Genomic DNA, 7,500 nt, shown 5'->3' with positions numbered 1-7,500 from the left:
TTTAGTATTTAATGGAATATATTGAGTTGTGGTTAGTCGGGAAATTGCGTTGAAACAACACTTATATTATTTATGTTGCCAACTCAATAAAACACCACATGAAAATAAAAACTCTACAAAAACCAAGGCCAACAGAATGACTTTTTGGAGCGGAGAAAATCACCGTCATTTACGAACCTCATCGCTTTAATAAAGTATTATATAAAACATGATTACTTTGCATCTTTAAATGATAAGCTTCTACAGCTAAAGGAGCAGCAGATTATTTTATTTATTTATTTTTAAACTCAATATATTTCATGTCAATAAATTTAATTCAAATATCATTGTGTCATTCTGCATGAATATACCGATAGATGACAGAGGTAAATACCCTACGGATTATATGATGGTAATTATCACGTGATAAAGAGAGAGCTACACTCAAAGTGCTGTAATTTCTCTGTCTTCGTGTAATATTCAAATCAAGGCTGGCATTAAACAGAGTGAACTTGTATAAAACACTGTGTTATAAAAATATTTTTTCATTTATAAAAACAAAAATACAGTTTTTTAAATCGTAATTTCAATTAACGTTTTTATGAAACTAAAAAATTACCGTCTATTTTAAATATTTTAAGTATTTTATTCAATGACATGACACGGTGAATACTACGGCACTACAAATGTATTTTTATCATCTACGAATATTTCATTAATTTATTTATTTATTAACTATCGATTTACCAAATTACAACAATGAACTGTAGTTCAGTTAAAAACATCCTTCCAAATTTATTTTGGTAAAAAATCTACACCGTCCATTTAGAGAACCAACCGTCCACTGATGAAAGACAAGAAGTGTGCAGCAACAGACGAGACTTTACCTCTTTGAGGTGGACCAATGAGGCAGGTGTGTCAAACAGAGTGGACAGTGAGCCGACACAGTGACTGAAAACACGAGCACATGCTGTGTCTGATCCACTCCTATCACCAGTGTCACTGCAGCGCTGAGGATAACCCAGTAAACAATTAGCCATTGATTCAACGTTGAAATAACGTAAAGACTGCCGTCTAATCAACGTTCTCTTAAGGTTGAAAATGAAAGCTGAAAAGACGTCCAAACACAGACATTGAAAAGACGACTATTAGACGTATTTTGGACGTCCATTGACGTTATTAATTGGTCCCGAAATAAATGACTTGTATAAAACGCGTTTTGGACGTCCACAGACGTTATCGATTGGTCACCACTTAACTAACTTATTAAGATGGATTTTGGACGTCCATTGACGTTTAAAATATGTCCTTGACGGACAGACTACTTTTAGACCTATTTTGAACGTCCAGGGACGATCCTTGTTTACTGGGAATCCACCACCCAAATCACACCTGCCCCGTGTGTGTGTGTTGGGGAGGGGGGGGGGGTCCTGTGAGGGTCCTGACCATTGAAGAGCAGAGAAAAAGGGGGATAAGAAACGAGTAGAGCGAGACAGGTGGGCTACAGGTAGGTGTCCCTAGGCTAGTAATCACTGACAGATGCACTCTCATCACATTTGTTTTGGGAAATTTATAAACTATTATCTGCTCAAACTGCATTTATTATCATCACATTCTTACCCCGATGAAGGGGGGGGGGTACTAAGACAGGGGAAAGGTGAGGTACTGAAAATGTGAGGGAGGAAGTTCGAATGAAAAGTGAAAGATTAGTCAAACAAACGGATTAAAGAATTCAATCAGATTTCACTTGTAATACGTGGATTCCACAAGTATAAAGCAGCCTGCAGATCAGATCTCAATCATTGTTCAGATCTTCCTCACTGTCCTCACCGTCTCCTAAAAAGACCACTCTCCTACCGCTTCACTCTCTGAACCAGTGGGTGCCTCAACTCTCCAAACGAAACCCTCCCGCGCTCTCCTCTTCTCCTCTTCGGTGCACGAGCACAATGTCGCTCCAGATTCTAGCTTTGATCAGCGCTCTTCTCTGCACTGCGCATGTCTGCTCCATGCCAACAGGTTGCTGGCTTCAGCGGAGGCTCGTCACCAGGACCCATGACCTGATTGAGACCATGGTAAGTAGACGTGTAGAATAAGAAGCGCTGGCACGAGCTTCATCCTCCAAACTCTCCTCCACTCACGCGCTCTTTGTGCTCTCTTTGGACAGGCCGGTCCCCTTCCCGTGCGGTGTCTCGAAGACAAAGCCGAGATCGGACTGCCCACGCAGGCTCTGCAGAGCGCGAGCTCCAGTCAGGTGAGTTCTTCTTCTGCATCTGCTCCAGATGTCGCTCTTTGCTCGGAGCCGCTTCTGCTCCTCTCCAGCTCCGTGTTAAAAGCCGCCTGTGCTCTTCTCTCTGCAGGATGTGGGAGTCTCCAAAGCCGTGTATAAGACCCTCGTGGGCGTGGGCTCCCTCATGCAGAACGACAGCTTTCCACAGTCATGGGACCTCCAAAAGATGCACGAGCTCCAGAGCCTCGTGGACCGCCAGATCGAGGAGAACAAATGTGTAAGAAAATGAAAGAGGGGTTGGAGAAAGAATGGAGGGTCTGCAGCAACTGTGTCCCACTCAGCGCTCACTCTCTCTCTCTCTCTTTTTTTTTCTTTCAGATTTTGAGCCTCAAAACACAAGGGAGTGAAGATGACTTTCCCGCGAGAGACGTAGCGCTCACTAAATATTTCCAACAACTCAAGCAACTGCTGGTAGACAAGGTCAGAGAGTGAATATTAACGCCGCAATAATTCATAATTAATAATGAACCTGCTGCTAAAAGATCAGAGTCAATATTAATATCCATAGAATTATAATAATGTTTAATGGTAAAGATAATGTCAGAGAGTCGGGAAAATAAAACTAAAACATGTTCGGGTTCTTGGTCGTTGAGACTTTATGTCTCCCATGATGCACCTGTGTGATGTCGGTTATTCAAGGATCCTTTTAGTTGTTGTTTCAATGTTGTAATATGTCATATATTGTGATATTTAACTAATAGAATTCCTCTCTCTCTCTTTGTAAATGTGTGTTTAACAGAAGTACAGTGAGTGCGGGTGGGAAGTTGTTCGCTCTGAGCTTCGGAGGATTCTACAGTACGTTCTGGAGCACAACTCCAAACATATCTGACCAAAGCGGGAGGAAGAACATCTAACAACACTCCTTATAGCACCACAGTTCACATGAATGTTTATTTTTTTATTTATATTTATTGATCTATTTATTTATTTATTTATTTATTTATTGAACCTTGTTTGTGTACTTTTTACATGACACAATAAAAGACAGCTTTCGTTAAAATGTTTTGAGTTCTGATGAGTTCTTACAGTAAAGAATAATGACTTCCGCTGAAAATAAATGACACTTTGAATTTTAATTTTACAATTTTAATCTGTAGGTTCGTAAACTACAGTACTGCTAACACATATTCACCAGTGTAAAATCGTCAAATTAACAATCTGAGTGTTAAAATGTAGCACCTCGCAGTGCTCTCAGAGTTAATTTAACACTAATATTGTTGCTTTAACATCGTCAGTTTCCGTACAAACGCACATTCACGTAAGTGGAATAATTGTAATAAAACGGTGACGTCATAATGAATGAGAGAAAAAATTTACGAGTGTATGCAATAAGAAAGCCATATAGCTACTATTAATTTTTTGGGCATCAATATCAACATGCTTCTGTAATATAACGTCAAATACTTTCCACAAGTGGAAAAAACCCTCGCCCTGAACTGAGTCAGTCTGGATGTTTATTCATCTTTCATTTTAATGTTTTTTGACTGGCTTCCTCATCTTTTGCTTTCTCTTCCTCAGACTATCTCTCTCTCTCTCTGTGTTTCTCTCTCTCTCTCTGTATCCTTGTCTTTCTGCAGAAACATTATATACTCGCTTATATTGGCACTGCATAGCGTACAAACGAAACACACATACACACCCTATTGCACTAGGGGCAGCTAGGGATAAGGAGAACTCTTGCACTTTTCAACTAGGTCATGACTATCTATCTATCTATCTATCTATCTATCTATCTATCTATCTATCTATCTATCTATCTATCTATCTATCTATCTATCTATCAGTGGCGATTGCTCTAAGACTGCAAGGGAGACTCAGCTTTCCCTAAAATGTCAAAAACTAAGTGGTCAAATATATACTGTTGTGTGTACATGTCACTGAATAAATATGCACTACAACGCGATTAACGTTTGTTCAGTTCAGAATTCTTATCACTGGTAAAGACGCGGCTTTCCTCTCAATCATTCGCGCAGATTCACAGTGATTTAAACAGTGAGGACGCTGAGCGTCCACAGAGTTCAATGGAGGAGCAGCGAAGGGCAGGGAAACGAGACGAGTCATTGGATAAATGGGGCAGTGGGCTGGCCTCGGCTGGCCCGGACGCTCAGCTTCTGCATGATGATTGGATGATCTGTCTGAGGCTGAATCCCTATTTAATTGACAGCGAAATGAGCAAATCAGCGACCCTTTGGTGTAAAGATCCGAGGGAGCATTCTGTTCTGAGTTGAACTAGACTTTATTAATCCTTTTAGCGTCATTTTCTTTGTTAAAAACGACTAGCTACAAATCGAGCTTCTACTTCTGGTGGGTTTTTTGTAGCTGCTTGTGTTTGGAGACTGACCTTTATCACTCTTTCTGACTTCTATCGCAGTTTCTAGCGGGTGCTGCTGAGCCCCTCCACCGTCACAAAGCACTCACAGGCGGACACACTTCACATGGGCCAAGGCCGTTTAAGCAGCCTAGCTCTGCTGACCATTGAGAGGACACTAGTCAAGTCCCTGGAAAAGACGCTTTGTTGGTACGACAGGGTCACAGAGCATTTTCTTAAAAAGGAACGGAGGGTAGAATTTACGTATAAATAAACCGACACATTTTATGATGTAGGCCGAAATTGAGCTTCCCCTCCTTGAAAGACCAACATCCGCCACTGCTATCTATCTATCTATCTATCTATCTATCTATCTATCTATCTATCCATCCATCCATCCATCCATCCATCCATCCATCCATCCATCTATCTATCTATCTATCTATCTATCTATCTATTTATTGATGGAGAATTCACTTATTCATAGATCAGGCATGGGATATTTCCCCAGAGGCAAAGATGTACAGACATGTGACTGCAATAAACAAATAATATAGAAAACATGTGACTGTAATAAACAAATGATATAAAGACATGAGAATGATTTTAAACAAGTTTTATGGAATAATTATTAAAATGGTCAAGGGGATACTTGAGTTCATAACTCAGGCCTGAACTCTGTAGAAAAAAAGGAGAATGTTGTAGCATGGGACTGTCTGGTACGGTGTGATATAAGACATCCTTAGAAGATAAGGATACCTTCTTAGTTGGACTCCTATGATATACTGCATCCTTAAGGAGACAAGGGTACCATTTAATTGGGGTCCTATGGAATGCAACCTAATTTAAAAAATGGGAGGGGCGAGATGATCTCACCCCAAAAGGTGTATGTAAAGTCTGGTTTCCAGTATGTCATTGTGAGTGAGTCTGCAGGAGGCCTTCTGTGATTGCTCTCCAAATAAAGAACCTGCTGATCTTCCAAGAGGTCGTCTTCGTCTTTCAAGTATTTTTTTTAAGAACTAGAAACTTTTATTAGAACTTATTCTTTCAAGTATTATAGTTAGACTAGATATAAGATTAATACGTCGTGGTAACGACACTATCTATCTATATATGAACACTTAATCCACCAACGTGTAAGGGGGCGTGGCTACAATGATCACGTTGTAGCAAAGAGTAAACCTAAAGAGAGAACACGTGGGGAAAAAAAAAGAAAAACAACAAGACAAGTAAACCAGACCTAGACATAGAGGAAGACACCAGCAAAACTTTAATTTTATGTGTCACTAAAACTGACTAAAACTAACGCGAGTTTTTGGACAGTGGGAGGAAACCCACGCAGACACGTGGAGAACACCGGGTGACTATCTGTGAGGAGTTGGGTGTGTTCTCCACAGATCTGGTTTACTTGTCTTGTAGTTTTTCTTTTCTTTTTCCACGTGTTCTCTCTTTAGGTTTACTCTTTGCTACAATGTTATCATTGTATCCACGCCCCCTTGCTCTTAAAATATTCTCCCTAGTGTTCCCCAGGAGTCTAATATTCAAAAGTTCTGTGCCTTGTCTCAGTGGGTTTACTGGTCTTTCAGTGTTTACTGGTGGTGTGTACTGTTTCATGATGATCTTTTCTTGCTTTTTTATTTTATCCTGTTAATCTGCACTTTACTCTGAAGTGCACGTATTCTACCTTAATGCTCCTTGCAATTCCTGACATTTACTTGGCTAAGTTGAATAAAATAAGCTGAAATGTAAACTTAGAGTCACATTTAAGGAAATAAAAATCAGTAAGAAATGAAGCATAGAAAGTAAAATCACAGTGAGGTAATTACTTCACTTTTTTTAACCACAGAGGTTTCCCCTTTCAACCATCGCTGCCATTTTCTAAACTGCTGAAAGCTGTGATTTTCTGCAGTCTACGCACAATGCAAATCCTTTAGGAAATTCCATAAAAGTCTAGAAAAGACTTGGAAATTAGCAGAAATGCTTGCAAATCTACTGTAAAATGAAAGATTCTTGAACTGTGGAGCTATTTAAAGTTGATCCATCCCTGTATTTACTTTGTGAACTTGGGTTTTGTTTGTTTTATGTTTATGGTATGTAACAGCATTCTGCATGGATGTCTTTAGACCTGTTTTAGACCCCCCCCCCCCCCCCAAAAAACACCCCCGCCACTCGCGTTTTCTTCCGTATATTTGAGGTCAGCGGGGCAGATCTTCCAAAGCTCCTAAACAAAGATCGTCACTTTTATGTAGCCAATCAGCAGTCAGAATTACCTGTCCATCATTCAATGCTTCAGCCAATGGAGTCCCTGTCCCCCTCCCACAGGGGGTTGTTTTGCTGAGAGCAGAAAGTCAGAGCTGAAAAATGGTGAACTACAACTCTGCTTTTAGATAGAACTAATGTGAGCACCATGTCCTGGAGAAACTACATTTCATTGTCCATCAACACGTCACAGATGTATTACATAAAATCACATTAGATAATTTCATATAGATCAACAATGACATTAACAAACTATTATTAGAGTGTAAGACAAAAATGAGTCCTAAATAAGCAATTCATTCTATGACATTTTGACTGGACCTATGATAACGTAATGAGGATGAGACAGTTTTCCCAGCTTTTACAGCTTTCATTTCTGATCTAAAGCTACGAAAGTTCAACATGAGCACGCTTACATCTAAAGCCAGCATTAAATTAAAACGGATTCTAAATTTGATGCAATGTGCCTCAGGGAAACCTGGATGAGACCAAACGATACTTAGGTCAAAATGAAACTGCACTTACAGATTACAGTTATTAAAAAAGCCTTCATTTTAACAGCAGAGGGGGAGATTTAGTTTATTGGCATTATACAGAAACTAGTAAAAAAAGTTCTTCTCATTTGAAAGTCTATTTTATTAAATAAATTATTGAGATATTAATCTGA

This window comes from Hoplias malabaricus, chromosome 6 (assembly GCF_029633855.1).
Source record: "Hoplias malabaricus isolate fHopMal1 chromosome 6, fHopMal1.hap1, whole genome shotgun sequence".
Classification (NCBI taxonomy): Eukaryota; Metazoa; Chordata; class Actinopteri; order Characiformes; family Erythrinidae; genus Hoplias; species Hoplias malabaricus.
The sequence above is the reverse complement of the archived record's forward strand: the minus strand, read 5'-3'. Positions refer to the sequence as shown.